The following is a 25,556-nucleotide window of genomic DNA, read 5'->3' as shown; positions in this document are numbered from 1 at the left end:
CTGAACTGGGACACTATCTGGCACATATCTTTTCTTCTACAAAAATTACTTCTCAATCGATTAATTTTAAGCTAGCACACAGATTATATGTAACACCTTGTCATGCTTATTTGACAAAAATATCTAGTAATAATATGTAATAGATGTACCTAGAGTAATGTTGGAGATAACATGCTTATGCGTTGCCCTGATATTACCTCTTTATGTAACATTAATGTCAGAGTGTCTGGAGGTTAATATTCCATTGTGTCCAATCTTGCTTTTGTTAGGGGATGACTCTAATATAACTCTTGGACAACAACAGAAAAAAATTTGACGGCAGCCTTTACAGCCTCTAAGAAATCCATCCTAAAATGATGGTTTGAACCACAAGTACCATTTCTTTATTTTTGGCACTCTTTTTGGATATTCTTATCCTGGAGTTTACCACTGCCAGGTTACATAAAGCAAAAGCAACCACCATTATTATCTGGAAAAGCTATATATTTTATTAACAAACTCAATGGATGAGATGTGCTATACTGTAAAGAAATGTCAGGTGAAAAACTGTAAAACTATGACAGTAAATGACTGTTAACTCTAAAAAGGTTGAAAACAGTTTCTGTAACAGTGAAATACCGTAAATACTTTTATCAGCAAGAACACAATTTTTTACATCTCCTTACTGTAAAAATGCATTATTTCTTAGTTGTTCTCTGTCTTTGAGACTTTTTGATTTTGGGTTGCAATGGGACTATTATTTTGTGCACACACACATGCCCACATTCACTTACACACTCACTCCTATGGACACTTTTGAGTCGCCAGTCCACCTACCAACGTGTGTTTTTGGACTGTGGAAGGAAACCGGAGCAAACGGAGGAAACCCACGCGGACACTGGGAGAACACACCTCACAGCTCCTTACAGACAGTCTCCCAGGGCAAGACTTGAACCCAGAAACTCCAGGTCCCTGGAGAATGTAAAATTTACAACTGCCAAAAATAATACTGTAATGTCAGTCAGTAATGTAATGTCAGGATTTTTAATCCAAAAAAAACAACAAAAAACAACATTGTATTAAAACATTTTATTACCTCTTGTTTAATGTAGTTTTAGTGCATTATGTCCCTTTACTTTATAACAATCATAAAACACAGCTAATAGTTTGCTTTCCAGTCCACCTTAAATGCTGAAGCAATTACATTGTAGTGATGGTGGTTGCTGTCGCATTCAAAGTGGAACTGTAAGTTTAGAACAAAAAGCCAACTAAACTAATGAGCAGCTGAATTTAGCTTCATATCACAGAGAGTTAGGGGTGGTGGATAATATATTATTGTGGAATTCTTTTGAAGGCTTAAATGCTTTTGGTGCCCTAAATGTAACTACCATACAGTCCAGCGGCACAGCTGAAGCACTGCTATTTTTTTGTTTTCTGATGATGTATCAGGCTCTTGAAGGCTGGTCCTGTTCTGTAGGGGAGTATTTTAACCACTATAGCATGTAATACAGTTCTAAGAGGAAAGACAACACTTGAAAACAAGGGGTAGGTGTAAAAATAAGAAATGGGACTCACCCTTACCTGGCTTTTGCATTTGGCCGTTAAAATCATGGCCTGGAACCTGGATCCAAGGTCCAGATCTGAAGGCCTCTGAACTACATATTGAACAATATTTCTAAGTCCTGAGCATGGTGACCATGGGTTCATGCGCAGCTGCTTCAATACGTCTCTGTAGGGACACCGTCAGTAGAGACAAAGACACCTAAAAATAGTTGAATCACTTATTAGAAGAGGCGTTTAACTCGCCCGTCCATTTTTGATCATATAATGTATGGTAAGCTAACCCTAGTTCATGCACAAAACCTGCGTGATAAAAGCAGCTTGCCTGCCGTGCAATTACTCCAGTAATCTGAAAATAAAAGATGACCAGTGACAACATCCTGCCTGTCTGTCATATTTCTCTCATGATTTCTTGCCACTGATTCACCACAGCCATGTTGTGGGGAAGATAATGGGGGAAACATGCCATTTGAGTTCTCTATGTGGATAACAGCTGCCGGTAAATACACAGACGCACACTGACTGCACGCATCCCAAAGTATTTGAGAAATCCCAGTCATCAGTCAGATCAAGTGCTCAACCGTCAGCCTCCTGTCTCTCAGCAGCTAGGCTGGTTATCCAAATATGAACCTAGAGTATGTGCATGTCTTTAATGTATTATTAACACAACCCAAGAGAGTGTGACAGCTTTGAAGGAGATATATATTACCCCTTTCCACAGTTCTCTAGGGGTCTTAATAAAACATCCATGACATGCTTTGGTCAAAATAGCACAAAGATCAAACAACACAGCACTTTTTTTTAATTAATCAGTACTCTTATTTCTCAGCACTCCTTTAGTTTGTTTTTCTCCATTTAACCTTCTCTCCGCAGTTTTATAAGTGGGGGCCCATTGCTGTGACTGGAGAGAAGGGACAATCCTGAAGTGTCTGCTATCTATGAAGATGCAGCACAAAATCATAACAAATCTTATCCTATTTATTTGCACTGTCTTTCCATTTGCTTTTGAAGGAAACATCAATTTTTAGTTAGGAAAAAATAAAATTTTTGCAGTTTGTAATTTACCTTCAAATGGTATTTGCACTTTTGGCTTTGGGTGACTACAAGATGGTGGGAATGGTGGTGTAACAGGTACGGCCACTGTCACACAGCTCTAGGGTCCAGGGGTTCCTCATCATTTGCTACCTCTCCAGTCTGTCTGCTCACTGGAAACTGGTCTAATATATTTACAAAGCCCCAGTGTCAGTAAACAAGTAAAATAACAACGTGGCTTGGACAAACATGCTAGACTTCCTCTCTCTCTGCTCATGGAACAGAAATGGCAACGAGACTCCCAAATGTTGACAATCATGAAAAGAGGTGATGATATTGCTTTATTCCTGATCCATAAAATAGTTATATGTTAAATGGACTAATTGTTGCTGTTTTAGATTATTTACATATGAAACCCACACTAAATTCAGGATGCTGCTAACTGCTTGAATGTAAACACACAGCGAAAGTGCTAAAAAACTAAACAATTCAAGTTACAAATTACTTTCTGTGCTCATTGAAAGAGTGAATAAAACTTACAGACAAGGTAAACTTCGGCCACATACAGTCACATCTTGTATACATACCGTTCCACTTTAAAATTTGCGGAGCTTCTGAATGTAAACAAACCAGAGAGAACAGCCTTTCCCCACAATCGTTCATTTTAAGATCTGCATTTACATTTAATCAATTGCATCTGAGCCAAATTTTCAGTCACGTACGATAGTTGTATATTTGGTATTCTTTGTTTGTATTATATATGATCCATGGAATTTGTTTTATAAATGTTAACAGTCTGACTAATTTTTGTGATGTTTAAGTGCACTGTCACTTTAAAACCGAGTGGCTTCAGACGTGGCCTGAACAGTGTGCGTGTGTGTGTGTCTTGGACCAACAGTTTTCTTACCATAATAAACACCTTTCTTTTTTGGATGCCATCCTGACTGAACACACACACACACACACACACTGGGGTTGCCACTAGTTCCATATAATAGGCTACGGAATCGTACCTCATATAAAAATAAAAAACACTGTTCCTTATTCAGTTAATACGAGACACAATGTGGACGGTGTCGATCACTCGGACTCGTGTTTACAGCGCTTTGCCTCGTGAAGCCACAGCCTCTCACACCTTAGCGAAGAATGGCAAAACAATCCTGCTAGTGTGGGTTCGGGGGGCGGGCTCGGATTACAAAACAAGATATTAACCCTTTGTGGACAAAATACATTGACTAGACACTGACGTACCGTATTGTAGTTTCTGTTCAAAATTACCGCTAGGAAAAATTAAGTACGTAGTCACCGGGACCTAATTCTACGTACACCCTTGGCCTCAAATGTTTTTGTTTTATTATGAATGGAAGAGCTGCACCTGTACAGGATAAGAGACAGGGTTGTACAACAATTTTAAAAATGTTACATCTTCGCTTCATTACGACGGAGTTTTAGGACCACAGCGTTGAAAAAAAACAAAAAAAAAAAACAAGATTCCGAGGTTAAAGTCAGAATTCCAAGAAAAAAACTCTGAATAATTCTGAGAAAAAACTCGGAATAATTCTGAGAAAAAACTCTGAATAATTCTGGGAAAAAAACTCGGAATAAATCTGAGAAAAAACTCGGAATAATTCTGAGAAAAAACTCGGAATAATTCTGAGAAAAAACTCTGAATAATTCTGGGAAAAAAACTCGGAATAATTCTGAGAAAAAACTTCGGAATAATTCTGAGAAAAATCTCGGAATAATTTTGAGAAAAAATCTCGGAATAATTCGCTGCATATAATAGAGCAGACACAGTGTAACTGTTTATTCCTGAAATATTTAACATAGCATGACTAAAGCAACACACTGCATTCCACAGTTACACTGTGTCTGCTCCATTAAACGCAGCGAATTATTCCAAGATTTTCTCTCAGAATTATTCCGAATTTTTTCTCAGAATTATTCCGAGTTTTTTTCCCAGAATTATTCAGAGTTTTTTCTCAGAATTATTCCGAGTTTTTTCTCAGAATTATTCCGAGTTTTTTCTCAGATTTATTCCGAGTTTTTTTCCCAGAATTATTCAGAGTTTTTTCTCAGAATTATTCCGAGTTTTTTCTCAGAATTATTCCGAGTTTTTTTCTTGGAATTCTGACTTTAACCTCGGAATCTTGTTTTTTTTTTTTGTTTTTTTTCAACGCTGTGGCCCTAAAACTGTCGTAATTTCCCCAGTGCTCTGCATAGATATAAATATTAACCAAAGCCTCTTTTTTTAATGTCTCTTTTTGGCAATTTGGATGGATTCAGTAGAGGTCAACAGGGGAATTTCTCTTTATAAGGCATTTGGTCATGTAGCACTGAGCTAATATAAACACATGAAGTACATCCCCTTTGCCAGACAGACACACGCTTAGCAATATTTACTGTATGTCTAAGACAGCACGCTCAGTAGCCAGAGAATGATAGCATCTGCTGTTCTTGGACGACGTTCAGATGTGGCCTTATGTTTTTTTGTTGCAGCTGTTTCACACAGCCCATGCCAGCTCAAAAGATAAGGTGTATCACAATATGTCGCATTATCTGTTTTCCACTTTTATTTCTTTGTTGTATTTTCCTTAGGCCCAAATTATCAGGGAGAATGAGCCTGGAATCTACACTTTGAAAATAAAAGGCTCCTTTTTTGTTTATCTTCAAGTCTTTGCCATGATTCCTCCCCAGTAATTAGTCATCTCCAAATTCCACCCATTAGTTAATCTCCCTAGATCATACACAGTGCTTCCAGCCTGTGGAAGATGTGGGGCTGCATATGATTCCTCCAAGACATGTGAGGCCAACCCACCAGCTCTTTTATAGTTGCTGTTAACGCACCGCCAATGAAGAGTTTAGCTCACCAGAGAAGGAGACTACCCAGATCTGACATGTCTCACCACAGGCATTACCAGATACTGACCCGGTGGTTTACTGGTGACATGGACTAATGCTGCACCACACTTGGCTTAATTGTATGTATCAGTGGGAAATGAGAATCATGCTGTTATTTATTAATATTAATTTTCCGATTCCACAATTTTTCTTTCTAACACTTAGACTTTTTACAAATTTAGGTTCGTGTACAGCTGCTCCTGCTATGGAGATTGTATAAGCTTTGTGTACAGTTGAATGTCTGCTGATGAATCCATACTTACAATCTGGTAAATACCCATTTGTTTGAAATTGTGATCATAATTTAAATGGATATCTTGTGTGCAGCATAAATCTTCATGTCCTCTTTTAAAAATATGATATTTTCTAATATATTTAATGCTAAAATAATGCTTATTAATACATTAACATTCTACTGATTCTTTTCTTTATTTACTTTTAAAGCAGGCTGCATTCCTCTTGTTGAGAATGGAGAGGGTGGAGGAAGGACTGATGGAACGACACCAAAGCAAACATCGTGAGAAAGAACAATAGGCCCCTTTTTCTGGCACATTCAAGATTGCCTGTCTGGAGAGGGGTGCTTTATTCCTATTTGCCATGATAATATACCCGTGAATGAAGATACAATGGATAAATGGACAAAAGGATTTTTTAGCATTTCATTAGAATGAGTTTGAAGGTAATTGTTTGTAACTGGTTCCTTTTGCCTTCTTGTTTTTTGTTACTAGTTTTCTATGGTATTGGTGGACTATGCTTACTGTATTGTAGTGTATGAATATTGGACTCAGTAGATCAATAATATCTTGATGTTACGTTATGGTGCCTGACAGAGACGTCACTAGAGATCTCTGAATGTTAGGCTAATTCAATTATATTTAATATCATTTTATTGAACTGTTCAATGCATGGTTTCTTGGGAGCTGAAACTCCTATATACCACCTGTTTCAGAGAAATTACCTCATCTCTTATGTTCATCCACAAATAAACAACCCTGAAATTATCATTAAATATTCAGGCTGGTGTCATTTACCTCTCTAATCACAGAGAGAAAGCCAAATAAATTTATTTCTAATGATGTTGGAGGCCCTGTGTAGGCAGGTCTACTAATATCCACTGTACGACAACTCTAGCAGGTTGACCCTGACACATCCAGCAAAAATCACATGCAACACAGAAATCGTATCCCTTATTGGTTCGCCTCTTTTAGCATCCGAATATGGGACAATTCCGTATTTTATGGGACAGCTTATTGGATGGGGAGGGGATTAAAGACATTTATGGGGGGTATAGCCCACCTAATACAGGTCTAACAACTCCACTGGTCCTGGATTCTGTCACTGCACAACCAAACTGCATGTTACTCATTCATTCATTATCTGTAACCGCTTATCCTGTTCAGGGTCGCGGTGGGTCAGGAGCCTACCCGGAATCATTGGGCGCAAGACAGGAATCCACCCTGGAGGGGGCACCAGTCCTTCACAGGGCAACATACACACATTCACTCCCACCTACGGACCCTTTGAGTCGCCAATCCACCTACCAATGTGTGTTTTTTCGACCATGGGAGGAAACCGGAGCACCCGGAGGAAACACACACAGACACAGGGAGAACACACCAAACTCCTCACAGACAGTCACCCGTAGCGGGACTTGAACCCACAACCTCCAGGAAGTTGCAGATGTTTCTGTTTTCTGGGAAGGATTTACACAGGAGCTAGGAACATTGCTGTGAAAATTTGATACAATTCAGCTGCATACGCTTAGGAAGATCAGGAACTGATGCTGGATTATTAGTTCTGGATCAGAAACACAACTCCAACTAATCCAAAAAGAACTGGATGTTGCTCTCTCACACAGAATTCAGTTCCACTCAGTGATGTTGCTAAGGGGGGCATTAGAGGTCAATGCCTCCTCATGTAGGATGTTGTGCCCTATTTTCCACCCCAAATGGGAATGAAAGGAACTGTGTCAGCAATGTGTGCATCTTAAAATAGCTGAGCTTACACATATAACGGGTGAACTGACAAGTTTTCATTGTATAGGTTTTCAAAATGCAAAAATACCAGTGCACTTGTAGTTTTGAAATTACAGTATGTAATGTATTTGTGGCTCTGCATATTGTTGCTCTACAGTGACACTGAAGTGGTGGTGGTCTGTTATTGGTGTTCAGGCGGTATCAGGCGGTATGAGTGGATCAGACACAGCAGTGACTATCCATCCATCCATCCATCCATCCATCCATTATCTGTAACCACTTATCCAATTTAGGGTCGCGGGGGGTCCAGAGCCTACCTGGAATCATCGGGCGCAAGGCAGGAATACACCCTGGAGGGGGCACCAGTCCTTCACAGGGCAACACAGACACACACACACACACATTTACACCTACGGACACTTTCGAGTCGCCAATCCACCTGCAACGTGTGTTTTTGGACTGTGGGAGGAAACCGGAGTACCCGGAGGAAACCCACGCGAACACGGGGAGAACACACCAACTTCTCACAGACAGTCACCCGGAGCGGGAATCGAACCCACAACCTCCAGGCCCCTGGAGCTGTGTGACTGCGAGACTACCTGCTGCGCCACCGTGCCGCCCTAGTGACTATCCATGTGATTATATTAAACTAGATAAGACTAGATATGAATATCTTTATTTTATAATTATAGAGGGATCATTAGTGTTCTGGAATATTGAACCTCAACATTCCCAGATTGAAAGAGCAGGCTCCAAAGAGAATAGCTACCTTCCACAATGTATTCCATATGTGTGTATTGGAGGCCATAATACTTGGTGTACATACCATCTGGTGGAGACCACCTATACTTTTTTCTCTGAAAGTCTTTATTTCTTTGTATGGAAGGGGTTTTCCTTCGCACACTTCACCCAAAAGAAAGGAAATAAAATGTAAATAGAAGATTAACCCCTTAAATTCTAGGCATATTGTTTAGTTATTCCATTTAAACAGGAAAAAATTATGAAAGAATCACTTGTTCAGTGCTTGTGCACATTAATTTGGGGATTTGGAGCCTCTCAACTAATACACTGTGACAGTATGACAAGCCAGTTAATTTTCTGTAGGCTGCCTATGTCAGAAAATGTGGGACAAAATAAATCTGTGTGATATTGTGCTCCAAAAACACGTTAGTAGGTGGATTGGCGACTCAAAAGTGTCCGTAGGTGTGAGTGTGTGAGTGAATGTGTGAGTGTGTGTGTGTTGCCCTGTGAAGGACTGGCGCCCCCTCCAGGGTGTATTCCTGCCTTGCGCCCAATAATTCCAGGTAGGCTCTAGACCCACCGCGACCCTGAACTGGATAAGCACTTACAGATAATGGATGGATGATATTGTGCTGCATCTACCTGGGAGCTGCCATGTCATAATGGGTAGATAAGCAGGCTTTGGACTGGAGGGTCACTAATTAAATCCCCACCAGCAGGAAAAATAGGGCCTGCGGGAGTGAAGGAACAGCACTGTCCTCCTCCCTCAGTCTATACCTGAAATGTCATTGAGCAAGCTACCTAACACCTAACTGCTCCCTGGGTGCTGGAGATGGCTACCCGCCACTCTTTGTGTGTGTGCTCATTGCCCCTATTGCACTAGTGTGTGTGTTTACTGCTATTTTGTTGTACAAATAAATACAAATTTCATATTTTATCCATTGAGTGCAGTTTAGAATTGTCCCGTCTCGTCATTGGAGTGCCTCCCGTCATAGCACTAAATCAAAAATGAAAATGGAGAAGAGAAGAAAGCGAATAATGCCTAAAATCCAGAGCTTTTGCTCCTCGTTCCTCACTCCTGCACTCTTGTACTGAAAAGAGCTTTGGCTTATTCTCGTTTAAAGGAACAGGCGCTGAAACTGTGGTGGAAACTGAGAATGCTGCTGTGGTGTTTGAACCTTGGGGTATTTTGACCAAAGCATGTCACAGTGTATTAGTATAAAATAATGCTTTATACATTGAAAACAGCAGGGCTCCTAGGGTTTTTAAGGCCTTCAGTATCAGTGCTGGACTGAGAATAGACTTCCAACCAAATCTCTACAGCCAGCAGTGTGATAAAGGACAAAGGTACAACCAGCACAAACTGTGCAGCAACAAATGTCTTGGACATTACATCTACAAGGTGGGCCAATGAGGTAGGTCTGTCTAATAAAGTGGAAAATTACTGGTGTTTAAAAACTTGAGCAGCACTGTTGTGTCTGATCCTGTCATGCCACCATGTCGTTGTCACTGCAGCACTGAGAATGACCCAACCCCCAAAATCATAAGAAAGTATGCAGATACAATGGACAAAGAGTGTAGTTACACGTCTATTCAGTGCTATTTAGTACCTGTAGCAAACAAAGTACTTTATATATTTAGGTTCAGTCTGATGTATATATTTTTTAAATGGCTCATTCTCTTGTTTTTTTCTTATAAAGTTTCCTATAAAGTTACTATTTTTGAGATATTTTTCCTCAGGCCAAGACCAATTATTTTCTCAAAATATGGACAACAGTCTTTAATTGTAGAGCTACAAAATGCTCCTGTATGGTCAGTGGAGCTGAGAGAATGAACATTGAGCGTAGAAACAAGTAGGTGGTCATAATATTCTGAAGTGTAGACTTGTAGACGTGGGGGAAACCTCCTCCCCAGTGCATGTGAAACTGAAATCTTGATTTGGGTTATCATTGTAATACAGGCAGTGAGGGGGGAGCGAGTGTGGGTGGGATTGTGCTGGTCTTCCTCCTCTGGCCTTATCGCCTGATCGTCAGCGCTAATGGGCTTTGATGGGACGGCTGTTGCATGACAAGACACCATGTCTGGGCCCCTGCGTGAGAAGGCCAGGGCCAGTTGTGACGGCTCCTGTTGTGTTTGCGTGACTGAGTCCCTCCTCTCTGTCACCTCCTGCTCTCCCCCACTGAGCTCCCCTCTGACCCCTTCACGCCCTCGTTAGGCAGCGTGCTGATGCTTTATTTGCTTTGGCTCCTTGCCTGTTTGCAGCCTGCTTTCGGACCAGGCACGAGAAGGGGGAAGGGGTGAGGAGGAGCTCAGGGCAGGAGGGTATCTGGGGGCTGAGAGGGAAGCATGGGGTGGACACAGTAGTGTGTACAATGTAAAGCAGTAGTCTTTAATGTTAATGCTACTGGAAAATGGGTCTATTTGTATGTTTTTGTATTTGTATGTTTTCATAACATCATAATAGACAAATATATATATATATATATATATATAGAATTAAGGCTCCATACTCTTTATTTGTCTATTATGATGTTATGAAAACTTACAAATACATCCAAACATCCAAAATATATAAATATATATAATAACTGTGCTGCTGGTTCAATCATTTCCTTGAGTCACTGTCTGTGAGGGATTTGGTGTGTTCTCCCTGTGTCTGTGTGGGTTTCCTCCAAGTGCACAAATTTCTTCCCTCTGTCCAAAAGAAAAAACACATTTGTGCGAGTGTGTGAGTGTGTAAAACTGTCCACAAGTGTGAGTGCATTGGTGAGTGTGTGAATCTGTCCACAAGTGTGAGTGTGTGAATGAGTTTGTGAGTGTGTGAATCTGTCCACAAGTGTGAGTGTGTGAGTGACTGGGTGAGCGTGTGAAACTGTCCACAAGCCTATGTGTGTGACTGGATGAGTATGTGAAACTGTCTACATGTGTGAGTGACTGGGTGAGTGTGTAAAAGTGTCCACAAGTGTGAGTGCATGGGTGAGTATGTGAAACTGTCCACATGTGTGAGTGACTGGGTGAGTGTGTAAAAGTGTCCACAAGTGTGAGTACATGGGTGAGTGTGTGGATCTTTCCACAAGTGTGAGTGTGTGAATGACTGGGTGAGTGTGTGAGTGTTTGAGTGACTGGGTGAGTGTGTGAAACTGTCCACAAGCCTGTGTGTGTGACTGGATGAGTATGTGAAACTGTCTACATGTGTGAGTGCATGTGTGAGTGACTGGGTGAGAGTGTGAAACTGTCCACAAGTGTGAGTGTGTGAGTGACTGGGTGGGCGTGTGAAACTGTCCACAAGCCTATGTGTGTGACTGGATGAGTATGTGAAGCTGTCTACATGTGTGAGTGTTTGAGTGACTAAGTGAGTGGTTGTTGCCCTGTGATGGCCTGGCGCCCTCTCCAGGGTGTTTGACTGCCTTGCACCTATTGCAGCCTATTTAGGATGAAATAGTTACAGAAGGTGAATGAATGAATAAAAGAAAACACATCATTAATATAGTATCACTAAATCACAGCCAGCAAACAAACTTCAGACATATCATGGTTAGATCTTTGTGTACTTTATGTGCATGTGATAATGAAGTGTGTGGGAAAGGGTGCACAGGTGGTGTGGTATAACTCTTTAAGCTCGTCTGGAGCTAGTGGTTGAGTGGGGAGTGAAGAGCCATCCATCATGGTCACACTACTGCGATAAAAATGACCCACACACTCAGTAGTGGTGTGCATTAACCCTTGACCCTGTCTGACTGAACTCTGGACCTCGGCTCTTCCTGTAGTTTACGACTGCACGCGAACAGGAACCACACACTGTCAGCTGAGGACAAATACACACACACACACGCATGTAGGAGTTCTATGAATATGGGGATTCCACTACTAAGGTACAATTTAGCTTTTGGAACTGCATGTTCATGTTCAAAATACACTGTCCAACTTTTGTAGGGACCCCTTAAAAAATAAAATAAGTAACTTTTGTTATTTTAAGGTGCACAAATTTGACCGAGATGTTCAGTCTTTACACAGTGTTATATAATCACCAAGTGTATTCTTGAACAAATTTGGGCCTAGTTGACATTTGGCCCACATCTGGAACACACAACACGTTCCATAACCCAAGTCAAACCTTGCTCTAGACATTTGGCCCATGTCTGGCCCACACAACAACTACCAGTGCTGTAAACAAGCCATAAGTGCCAAAAATGAGATTTGGCCCAAATGTGTCTGCTATCTGGGTAGCTTGAGCCTTGGGCCTGAAAGGTTGCTGATTCAATCCCAGGAATTGGCATGAAAAATGAGGGTGGAGCAGTGTCGTTGTTAGACCTGCTTATAGCCGCCCTAAAATTTAGCCCACACCAAATTAGCTGTCCTGTATAATATGTAATTGTCCCATCTTTGGACACTAAAAGACATGTTCTTTATTGAAACAGTACAACAAAGGATTTGTTTTGTATATTTGAATTTAGAATATTGAGACAGAAACAACGCTCCTGGTGCAGTGCCTTGTGTGTCCGTGCGTCTCAACCCAGCAATTAACTCATAAAAAGCACAATGTTAGTCCCAGAAGCAGCCACAGTCCATGAGGAAGAGAGAGCAGACACCGCTTCCTTTTCAAATGCAGTGGAATACACAAGACAACGTGAGCTCCCAAAGTAGGTGGTTAACCCGAGTTTCAGCTCCCAAGAAACCATTCGTGCAACAGTATAGTAAAATGGCATTAAATATATTTAGATAAGATAGCTAATATTAGCTTATTCTTCTTTGTACAGCTGTATAATGACAATTAAAAGATGTTTAACCTTTTCCCATTTTCATCTAATTTTCCACATTTAAAGTGTAAAGGAAACATAACTAAGAAGCCAGTATGTAACACATAATGCTTCCAGTTTTAATGCAATTGATTCACATTTTAATGCAAACTTTTTTGACGCATTTTAATGATTCTATTCTAAGAGTGGTTGGAGTGAGCTGGGACGGGTCAGAAATGCTGATTTGTAAGTGTGGTAAAAGTACCCTTTGCAAATGTAATGTTTGTGGGACACAGATGACACCTTTTCTGTTTCCTGGGTCGTTGATTAAACTCTTCTCACCAGAACTGCTTATGCAGAAGTAATACCCAGCCCAAAAACCCTGCTTATGACCTTATGCTTTGACTGCTTATTTCAGGATACTTCTTCTAGTTCTTAAACAACATCATATTGAAATATGAATACTGTAAATGAACTTAGACTTTTGTCTTGAAATATGTAAATGACAGAGGTTTCAAAGTTGTCTAGACCAGTGCTGGTTTGAAAAAAAAAAACATGCATTTGCACAACCACCTACAGGCCTTGAAAAACCTATGGAAAAAGATTGATGCGTTCAGGATGAGCTGTCTGCAACCGCAAATAGCAGGGCTTTCCATAGACCACTTTCAAACCTCTCCATCGCATGCTTCACGACAATGCCCCGCAGCCACTTACAGCCACATCCGAATGACAGCCGTAAAAGAGAATGAGGGACATTACAGAGCAATGTGAAAGCCCCTCTTTACCACTAAAAATCCTTTGAGCACTCACTTGTCTGGTGGTCCTCAATGTGAGTCCTGGTATCCAGCTCCAAAGTAGGGATGAGTAGATTGATAATAAAATACGTAGAATACTGAGAAACACTAAGAATTGATCTTCAAACAAAAACCACACATAATTAGTCATTTCCCTTATGTGATAAGTCTTCATGTTATGAAACAGATAAACTAGGGCACCCACAAAAGGAGGACACACTCCATGGAGCAGACACTGGTCAAGTAAGGCACAAAAATGCAGTTTGTTTCTTCAGGGTTACACTTTACTGAAAAACGTAAAGAAAAAAAAAACTATTTAGACTTTAATAAACAAATATTGTTTGCCAACTTTTGGCTGAAAATTTCTAATAGATTTTTTCAAATACACACAGCTCAGAGTGTGTCACTTAATGACGAGGGACATTACAGTATTAGTATAAGAGGACATTAGCTTTACTAGTTACACAGCTCCATGGACCTGGAGGTTGTGGTTCGATTCCTGCTCCAGGTGACTGTCTGTGAGGAGTTGGTGTGTTCTCCCTGTGTCCACGTGGGTTTCCTCCGGGTGCTCCGGTTTCCTCCCACAGTCCAAAAACATACATTGGTAGGTGGCTCGGCGACTCAAAAGTGACCGTAGGTGGGAGTGTGTGAGTGAATATGTGAGTGTGTGTTGCTCTGTGAAGGACTGGTACCCCCTCCAGGGTGTAGTCCCGCCTTGCGCCCAATGATTCCAGGTAGGACCCACCGTGACCCTAAATTGGATAAGAGGTTACAGATAATGGATAGATGGATGAAAAGCAAGATAATGGAATAATATCTTTAATTAATAGCTCAGGTTCAGATCACAAAGGTGAGAGCAGTGTTTACACTGTTATGTGAAACATTAAAATTAAATGCTGATGAAATGCTAGTGCTAAAGCAAAACAAGAAAGGAAATGACTAATGTTAGAGCTGGTGCTGCTTCTAGTGCTAAATAAAATAGGAACAGGCTAATGTCAAAGCTTGTGCCGGGGTTGCTAAATAAAGCAGAAGGTTAATATACGTGCTAGTGCTAAATCACAAAATTGACAAGAACAAGTTTGGCAAAATCCAAGGATGGCAGAGCAGAAGACCATTGCAAGTGTTTCATTCATTAATTTTCCGTAGCTGCTTTTTTAATTTCAGTGTCGTTGGGAGGAACTGAGCCCTGGAATCTATAAGCGTAAGGCAAGAACATACCCTGGACAGGGCTTGAGTCCATTACAGAGAATCACACTCACAACCCACTCATACATGTACACCGATAGACAATTATGAACAGCCAATTCACCTACAAATGTGGTGTTGGACCTAAATATTATACATTTATAAAGAGTGTGACCGATGTTGGTGGGTGGAGTAGGTGAGTTGAGAGGTTATGGCATTATTGCTTGACCCTATAGTCCCAGTAGGACCTGGGACCCCCGTTTAGTGACAGTCTGAGAGGGGCAGAACCCCTGTGGCTCAGGCCCTGACGTGAGAAGAGCTAAGGGGATCTAACACATTTACATGTTCCTGAAACACCTTCCTTCCCAACAAGCTCTCTTACTAAAGCCTGCAATTACTTTCTGGACCCTCTGTGGGTCCAGCTAAGGATGAGAGCTAACACACAGTGAAAAGAAAGCAGAGGCAATCTAACACAATGGGCAGCACTTTGAACACATTTTATAAGTGGTCAGTAACTTGTAAATAAATCATGAAAGAATAAAGTTATGTTAAAACCATCAAACCATTGTTTTTCTTGTGAAATTCCCAATAAGTTTGTTGTGTCACATGACCCTCTTCCCATCGAATAAACAAAAGTTGGATCCAAAATGGCCAACTTCAAAATGACCGCCATGGTCACCACCCATCTTGAAGTTTCCCCCCTCCCATACACTAATGTGCCACAAACAGGAAGTTAATATCACCAACCATTCTCATTTTATTTAGGTGTATCCATATAAATGGCCCATCTTGTAGACTAAGCCAGTGTGTCTTTTTATTCATTTACAGACACCAGAGCTTTGTAAAACTGATTTACAAAGCATGCAAATTCTTCAGACGTCTGAATGATGTAAAAAGTGTTTTATGATTACAATCATGAACTACGCCTTTAAGCCTGTGTGGAATTTATTTATTGATGATCTGATGAAAGCTGTTAATGAGAAAATCAGACTAATTCAACACATTTACAAGCTCTTTAGTAGCGTGATAATGAGGAGTCTACATGAGTCACCCAGTAATCAGACCTTTACTTTTAGTGGACCTTCACTGGTAAATATTTATTGAAATTACATGCCTCCACTCTGAGAGAATATTTTCCAGGTATACTGGAATTCAGACTAAGACTCTAATCAAGGCACACCATCCTGCCTTGTATGTTGTCTCAGTTTTTTGTCTGCTAAGGGAGGTCCAATCTGCTCTATCTGGTTTTTATTAGCTCCTCAGCTGCTTGGGTACTTTTACTTAAGTTCTGACCCTTCACCCCAAAGCACCCTTTTTTTTTTTAAACTTCTGCCTCCTTTCCTGCTTGGGCTGATGATGGAGATGGGGTGTGAGAATGTGCATGTGTCGAGAATTAAGTGTTTGGCACTGAACGCACAGTTTTTAGCCATACTTTAGCGGATCATATGGGCCATAAAACCTACATTCAGTCCTCTATAATTTAGCGGACCCTTTCTGCTGTGTGCGCACGGCAGCAGTAATTTCCAGAGGAGCTAGTGCTTTCCCAGGTGCCCTGTGATCTGTAATGGAGAGTTACCCTAATCACCCCCACTTCCAAACACACACCATCCCCAGGACACCCCCAAAACCCACAGTCACGCAAGGACTGCCCTGTCTGTAGACCTCGAATGGCTGTTTTACTGCAAACGGCGGGAACACCATATGCTACAAAGGGTCTGAGGGCCACATCAATTTCATGAGTCAAGTTACTGGTGTATAAATCATTTCAAGGACATAAGAAGGAGGGAGGTGTGGGTAGGTGGTTGGTTGTGGTGGTGCTGGGGGGCTTCTTTGGGTTCTGGAAAAATGCAGAACATAAAATCCATTCTGCATTGCCCCGCTCAATCATAAGCAGGTCCAAAATGTGTAGGCAATATTTTAAGATGCACCATTTTGGTACACTCAGCTTGTGTTATCTCCAAAGAAAAGCATGACATTAAACGGGATTTATTGCGGCCTACGTTTTCTAAAGAGCTCGTAAGACCATGTAATTCCCCTCATCTGACACTTGGTTCAACACATCAGGTAATTCTCAATCCTCTGGAGAACTGCGTCAGGTGGTTTGTAGTTAGATAAACTACAATGTTTAGGTCCCTTGTGAGAAGCACCATGTAGGCCTGTTCAGATTCTCTTGGAACCTTGCAGTAAAACCAACAACCATGCCTTGCAATCACTAATTTGTCCCAAAACGAGAGCATTTTACGCCATATTGTGTGCGCTCCCGACACGTAAGCTGTATTTTTTACTCTACTGAGGCATCTTAATCTGGCTGATTTTTAAGGAAGCATTTTAAGGCAATCTCATGATGCAACTCAAGCACAACTCCCGTCTATCTCGCTATTCTTCCAGAGCAAAAATAATTAAAATCGCGATAAAAACGGGAAGAGGAAAATTCATAGCCCTGACGCGGAGGCGATGGTAGCTGCTGAGGTTAATGAGTAAACACCGGCCGCATCCAGAACAAGCCGTGACGCTATCTCTCTGTAACAAGCAGCTGTCTAGCTGTGACTAGGTTTTGGGACCGTGATAAGAGCAGGAAACCGTCTCTGAAAATTTCTAATTTAGTCTCACCTGCAATGTAATTTATGAACACAGTGGGGCATACCTGCTCACAGAATGATCCGCAGTTGTGGGGGCTTCAAACCTGTAAAAAGCAAGGAGACTAATATAAATAAAATGTTTGTGAATATATATATATATATATATATATATATATATATATGTGTGTGTGTGTTGGGGAAATGAGAGTAGCATGGGTTTAAGACATGTTAAGTTTATACATGTGCACAGTGTTAATTGGTTTTTGATGATTTTGATGATTGGTCCCAAACTGGAAAGATGGAGGAGCTTAGAGGATAAATGGGGCCCTTTGAAATGAGTGAGACAAGTGCAGGTGAGCTGTGGTTGCAGGTCAATGGCTGCAGGGTCAGAGGAGCCATGCAATATTGATTTTATTTTTATATGTTTTCTTTGTGTGCTGTGGGATTTTTGGTATTTAGTGTCTGTGTGAATTTATACGTCCAAGCACCAGAAGAAGATGAAAATGAAAAATATGTATTTATGGGTATCTAGGAGTCCTTTGCAGGGTGACACACACACACACACTTACACACCCCCCTATGGACACTTTTGAGTAGTCAATCCACCTACCAACGTGTGTTTTTGGACCGTAGCAGGAAACCGGGGTGCCTGGAGGAAACCCACGCGGACACAGGGAGAACACTCCAAACTCCTCACAGACAGTCACCCCTAGTGGGGCTCCAACCCACCATTCCGGGCAAACCCCTTTTAATTCACTTAACATTTGGACAAATGTTGTGGATCAGATTAAATCATATGTAGTCCAGATTGTAACACATTCTGTGCAGTAGATAAGGGTTTGAATTCCAGGTCTTGTAACCACACTACACTATGCTACACACTATGGCCAAGACATAATTTGGTCAAAATACCTCAAGGATCCAACAACACGGCAGCTTCAGAACGACCTGTTTCGGCACCTGTTCATTTATATAAGAATGAGCCACAACTCAGTTCCCCATATCAACCTGAGAGTGAGGAGCATAAACTGTGGTTGTTAAGTCATTTTGGGTTGGTTCTCTTTCATCTCCATTCTCATTTTTGCCATTTTTTATCAGTATTCTTATATCTCCTTGCACACTTAATTTGTTTTGCTACATTTAACCTCACCATTGTTTACTTACATGAATGTGGGTTCAGCGCTTTACTTGGAGAGACTCAGATGAGGAGGCAGGAGAAACCTAAAATGTCTTCACTCTACGTTAAAAGCAGCACAAAATCAGAATGGCTCAATTTATCCCATGTTTTCTGACATGCAGCCTATAGAAAATGGCTGGGTGGTCATATTTCACAACCCGTGTGTGTGTGTTGGTAGGTCAAAAGGACTAAGATGGGAAAACGCTGCATTAAATTATTCTCAACTATGAACATATTTCCTAGGTTTTGTAAACGTTGCGTGAGCAGGCAGTCTGTAACCCAGTGAATCTGTCAGCCGATGCAGTCTGAGGTAAGCCCCCCTCACCAATCGTAGCATAAAATTGTATTTAGACACAGCAAGTTCATGGCTGGAACAAAAACCGCAATGTGTTAGTCATAATGAAAGCAGTGCCAAGGATTCTTCCCAAGTCATTACTGAACCCTCTTTCAGCTTTCTTAACCCCCACCCCCCACCAAGTGTATTTATATTTCTGTCAATCAACAGTACAACCATAATGTCCCTGAACTGAGACCCTTAGTAGCTTTTCTTAGCTCTTATTAAAACCCTGTCACCAAACGTCTTCCATCAGCAACGAACAACTTCATTCCCCTAAGCATTTTTTTTCTAGTAGGATGGTAGCAGTATGCATATTTCAGGTTTAAAATAAGTTTTCAGTCATTTATTTGTTAAAATATCCGGAAAGGCATTAACAAATCAATTAATCTTAAACTGAGTGTAAGACTTAAATTTATTGTCAGATGTTTGATATTGGCCCCCTCCAGGGTGTATTCCCGCCTTGTGCCCGATGATTCCAGGTAGGCTCTGGACCCACCGTGACCCTGAACTGGATAAGCGCTTACAGATAATGAATGAATGAATGTTTGATATTGTATCTAAACTGATATACATTGTGAAAAATGTGACAGACAGACAGACACACACACACACACACATATATATATATATATATTGTACATATATATTACATATGTAATATGTACCTATTTACAATGATGTAATAATGTAATCCCTTCCTGGATCAGGGCCTTGTCGTGGCGGAAGGGCTTGTGTGGTCTCATGACCTCCAGGGCTATGTCGTCGGGAGCTGTTAGCTCCCAGTAGGGTCTCCCATGGCGAACAGGTCTGGAGTGAAGATCCAGACAAACATGATCCAAAAGCATTCCTATGAGTACACACATTAAAATTCAGTGTACCCTGCCCGGGAAAGGGTTACCGGGACCTACCTCTGGAGCCAGGCCTGGGGGTAGTGTCCGACGGCGAGCGCCTGGTGGCTGGGCAGCCCACGTAACCCGGCCGGGCTCAGCCCGAAATGGCAACGTGGGAGGATCATGTAGGCTCACCACCCGCAAGATCCAGAGTAGGGGTGCGGTGCAATGCCCATCGGGCACAGAGCGGGGGCAAGGGGGCCCCTGGCGTCGTGGAACTTGTCAGCGGAAACTGGTTCTTGGTACGTGGAACATAACCTCACTGGGGGGGAAAGAGCCAGAGCTGGTGCGTGAGGTTGAGAGATACCAGCTAGATATAGTTGGGCTCACCTCTACACACAGTGTAGGCTCTGGAACCAAACTCCTCGATAGGGGTTGGTCTCTCTCTTACTCAGGAGTTGCACAGGGTGAGAGGCGCCGGGCGGGTGTGGGGATACTCACAAGTCCCCGGCTGGCGCCTGTACAGCTGGAGTTTGTCCCAGTAAACGAGAGGGTCGCCTCAATGCGGCTCCGGCTTGCAGAGAGGAAAACTTTGACTGTTGTGTGTGCGTATGCACCGAACAGCAGCTCAGAGTATTCGGCCTTCTTGGAGGCAGTGACTGGAGTTCTAGAGGGGATTCCATGCACTGACTCTGTTGTTTTGCTGGGGGACTTCAATGCTCACGTTGGCAATGACTGGGAAACCTGGAGAGGAGTGATTGGGAGGAACGGACTGCCTGATCTAAACCCGAGTGGTGTGATGTTGTTGGACTTCTGTGCTAGCCATGGTTTGTCCATAACGAACACCATGTTCGAACATAAGATTGCTCATAAGTGTACTTGGTACCAGAGCACTCTGGGCCAAAGGTCAATGATCGACTTTGTGGTTGTGTCTTCTGACCTGAGGCCGTATGTTTTGAACACTCGGGTAAAGAGAGGGGCTGAGCTGTCAACCGATCACCATCTGGTGGTGAGTTGGATCCGATGGCGGGGAAAGCTGCCGGACAGACCTGGTAAACCCAAACGTATTGTGAGGGTGTGCTGGGAAAAGCTGGCAGATGACTCTGTCCGGATGGATTTCAACTCTCACCTCCGAGAGAACTTCTCACATGTTCCGGAGGAGGTAGGGGGAATGGAGTCTGAATGGACACTGTTCCGGACCTCCATCGTGGAAGCGGCTGCATGTAGCTGTGGTCAAAAGCTTGTTGGTGCCTGTTATGGCGGCAACCCAAGAACCCGTTGGTGGACACCAGGGGTGAGGGAAGCTGTCAAGCAGAAGAAGGAGGCTTTTCGAGATTGGCTAGCTCGGGGAACTTCCGATTCTGCGGATGGGTACCGGCAGGCGAAAAAGGCTGCAGCTGTGGCAGTTGCTGAAGCAAAATCCAGAGCATGGGAGGAGTTTGGAGAGGCCATGGAGAATGACTTCCGGGCGGCCTCAAAGAGGTTCTGGAAAACACTCCGACAGCTCAGGAGGGGGAGGGGGGACACTGTCCAAGCTGTGCTCAGCAAGGATGGTGAAACTCTGAACTCGACTGAGCGTATTGTTGGGCGTTGGAAGGAGCACTTTGAGGAACTCCTTAACCCGAGAGACACGCCTCCTGTACAGGAGGTAGGGCCAGAAGTGTCTGGGGGGTCAGATTCCATTTCCTTGGCTGAAGTCACTGAGGTGGTGAAAAAGCTTCGCAGTGGCAAAGCTCCAGGAGTGGATGAGATTCGCCCAGAGTTACTGAAGGCACTCGATACTGTGGGGCTGTCTTGGATGACACGCCTATACAATATCGCATGGACCTCGGGAACGGTGCCTTTGGATTGGCAAACCGGGGTGGTGGTTCCTATTTTCAAAAAAGGGGACCGGAGAAAGTGTGCCAATTATCGTGGCATTACACTTCTCAGCCTCCCGGGGAAAGTCTATGCCAAGGTGCTGGAAAGGAGAATCCGTCCGATAGTCGAACCTAGGATATTGGAGGAGCAGTGCGGATTTCGTCCTGGCCGTGGAACTGTGGACCAACTCTTTACTTTTGCACAGATGATTGAGGGGGCGTGGGAATTTGCTACTCCACTCTACACATGCTTTGTGGATTTGGAGAAGGCATATGACCGTGTTCCCCGAGAGATTCTGTGGGAGGTGCTCCAGGAGTATGGGGTGCCAGGGTCGCTCCGGCGAGCCGTACGGTCCTTGTACTCTCAGAGTTTGAGTTGTGTTCGCATCCTTGGTAGTAAGTCAGGCTTGTTCAGTGTGGGCATTGGACTCCGTCAGGGCTGTGCCTTATCTCCACTCCTGTTCCTGATATTCATGGACAGGGTGGCACGGCGTAGCCTGGGGCAGGAGGGCTTCCGTCGAGGATCTCGGGAGGTGGCATCGCTGCTTTTTGCGGACGATGTTGTTCTTCTGGCTTCTTCGCACGGAGGCCTCCAGCGTTCACTTGAGCAGTTTGCAGCCGAGTGTGAAGCGGTCGGTATGCGGATCAGCACCTCCAAGTCTGAGGCCATGGTTATCTCCCGGAAACAGATGGCATGCTCCCTTCAGGTAAAGGGTGAGAACCTGCCCCAAGTGAAGGAGTTCAAGTATCTCGGGTTCTTGTTCACGAGTGATGGGAAGAGGGATGGTGAGATTGACCGTAGGATAGGTGCAGCGTCTGCAGTAATGCGGTCACTGTACCGCACCATTGTGATGAAGAGAGAGCTGAGCCATAAAGCAAAGCTCTCAATTTACCGGTCAGTCTACGTTCCCACTCTCACCTATGGTCATGAGCTCTGGGTAATGACCGAAAGAACAAGATCGCGGATACAAGCGGCCGAAATGAGCTTTCTCCGACGGGTCGCTGGGCGTACTCTCCGTGATCGGGTGAGGAGCTCAGTGACTAGGGAGGAGCTCGGAGTAGAGTCGCTGCTCCTTCGCATTGAGAGAAGTCAGTTGAGGTGGTTTGGGCATTTGATCAGGATGCCTCCTGGACGCCTCCCACTGGAGGTATACCAGGCACGTCCAACTGGAAGGAGGCCCCGGGGTAGACCCAGGACACGCTGGAGGGATTATATCTCCCGGCTGTCCTGGGAACGCCTTGGGATCCCCCAGGAGGAATTGGTGGATGTTGCAAGGGACAGAGACGTCTGGGCTTCTTTGCTCGCCCTGTTGCCACCGCGACCCTGAAGTGGAGAAGCGGAGAAGAAAATGATGATGATGATGATGATAATAATGTAATTATGTATCAAATTAAATTATGAACATTTTACCCCACACAACTTTTCAAGAAAATACACTGTTACAAACTAATTTCTAAATCAAATCAAGAGAGATTTGTTGGAGTTGTGATGTGCTCCTTTCATCACCATTTGCTTGGTGTAAATTCTGAAGTAAGTTATTTCTCATATGGACTTTCTAATAAAATGAAATGGGTTTAAAATTATCACAGATTTTCAGTCTTGGCTCATGTAAATTCTGGCCCTATAAGACCCCCAGAATTTGCCAAATTAAAAACTGTTTAAAAACGCATTGTGTTTAGATGTGAGAGCATGTCAAGCATTTTTTTGTCCTTTAAAAGTCTTTTAAATTTTTTTCAATATCTTCTAGTCTATGATCAGCATAAGTTTACATAGTTTGTCTAAGATGGGCTTTTAGCCTGGGGGTCATGACCTGCTACTTGGTCTCAATAGCGTCCTTAGGGGTCATACCAGTGATTCTACAAAAAGTATTCTAGTGAAAACCCAAGAACATATGTAATATGGTCAGTTGCTGACCAGTACATTGATATACACACAACAGTCATTGCTGCCCTAGACCCAAAATAATGTATCATTAGAATTTGTCCTTAAAATGTCTAGGATTGTGGGGAAACGCAGTTCACTCTGGTTTGCTTATGTTCAGAAGCCCCATGTTTTTTAATGTGCAATGTATGAGAAACAAAAAACGACTGGTTTTGTACGTGGCTGAAGTTTAACTTGTCTGTAAGTTTTTATTCATTGTTTGAATTACCACAGAAAGATGTTTGTTACATGAGTTGTCTAGTTGACTGTGTTTACTATCATGCAATAAGTGGTCTTCCGAATTTATAGTCAGTTCCACCTTAAGTAATCTGAAACAGCAAAAATAAATCAAATCAATATTACCCAACTATATAGCAGGAATATAGCAATACTATACTGTATGAATAACGATTAGTTTTATACATTTTATTTAAGCATTACCTTAATTTTAGTTAAGCATTACCTTAAATATTCCACTGTACCTTTTTCATCAGCCAATCCTAAAACTACTCTCGTTTGTTTTCTCTCTAATTTGGATCGTTCAGGTCAAGTATTGTTTTGACCTCTTGACCAAAAGTACAGGATTGTCAGTAATTGTTTATTAGATGCAGAGCTTGCTATGCTTACCCATGATTCCCGTCCATGCACTGCGATATAGAGACATTTATGTGGATCTGCACATCAGTGTAAATCAGCCTTTTATAGCCATATTATTAAGCAAAGGTTTAATGAATATTATACAGACTTCTTAAAACAGATTCTAACCTTATGAATTGTAATATATTACATTATATTAAAAGTGTTCGGCTAGGTTCAGTGTTAGCTTTTATTTACCTGTTGACAGTTAGCTTGATAAAACTGAATAGTTTTCTTCAGCATCTAAATCCTCCTGGGATTTCTAAATTGTGTATAATATCCAAAATTTCAAAGTGATTTCATGTCAGGGTTTGTTTCTACAGTGGACACACATTCGGATTTGTATCACTTTAAACAGATCTGTTTAAGTCCTGCCTTCTCACGACCACTACTGGACCCTGCATTACATTAACCATTGGTCAAACTGCTTCCCATCACAGCCGAGGGACCACAGACTAAACCACTTATGATTTAGCCATACAACCTAAAGGCAAATGTAAATGAACACAAATAAGTTGAAAATTATGTGACATTTTTATATATTAATTTATTTTTTACATTGGCCTAAATATAAGGCAAAAATAGTAAAATTTCTTCTTTTTTTTCTTTTATTAAATTATTTTAAGCCATAAAATGAGTGAAATTAATGGATATAATTTAGCAATATAAGCTATAAGGCTGAGTAAATATTTATATACCAATGTTTTCATATCAATACACTTGCATGATTTTAGAGAAATTTAACTGTCCTCTCCTCACACACACAACCACACTTCTACAACTTACGCCTGCTTGAAGCCCCCATCCACAACACAATATGTGCCTGTGTGTCTTCAGTGTCCTTTTATTTTTAAAGAAAAAAACTTCATTAGAGCATCAGCATGGCAGCTTTCTTAGCTCAGACTTATCATGAGACATTAAAAATTCCACATCAACATGCAAAGGCTAAACAATTGATTCGTAATTGATTTTCAGAACTTTTAATTTGCATTACTAATATATTTTTTCTGTAACTATTAGAATGCAAATAGATTACAAGTCTGACATGTATCACAACAGTGACATGATCACTGAGAATTCAGCAGATGATATTCTTTATTAGAATATTGGTGAGATTTGAACTGAAAGATACATAACATAGAGCAGTTACTCATATGAAGCACAGTTACAGTGATTTTACATTGACTAAGGGATATTGTTGGGGACAATGTAAAGAGGAGTACCAATAAATACATTATGATGAAATATGCTGATATATGTTAACCTATTATTTACAAACATCATAAACAGTTTGTCCATTAAACAATAGTTTA

The 25,556-nt window shown here is 41.9% G+C and overlaps 1 long non-coding RNA gene across 1 annotated transcript; it reads left to right on the top strand.

The window, feature by feature from the left end:
- Positions 1-5,418: 5,418 nt before the first annotated feature.
- LOC136696399 (uncharacterized) lies at positions 5,419-6,305 on the top strand. The gene is made up of 3 exons (XR_010802614.1): positions 5,419-5,552; positions 5,655-5,741; positions 5,917-6,305. It is a non-coding gene; the product is annotated as an uncharacterized lncRNA (long non-coding RNA).
- The last annotated feature ends 19,251 nt before the right edge of the window (positions 6,306-25,556 follow it).

The sequence above is a fragment of the Hoplias malabaricus genome, chromosome 1, assembly GCF_029633855.1.
Source record: "Hoplias malabaricus isolate fHopMal1 chromosome 1, fHopMal1.hap1, whole genome shotgun sequence".
NCBI lineage: Eukaryota > Metazoa > Chordata > Actinopteri > Characiformes > Erythrinidae > Hoplias > Hoplias malabaricus.
Note: the sequence above shows the minus strand (reverse complement) of the source record. Positions and strands in the feature narration are given on the sequence as shown.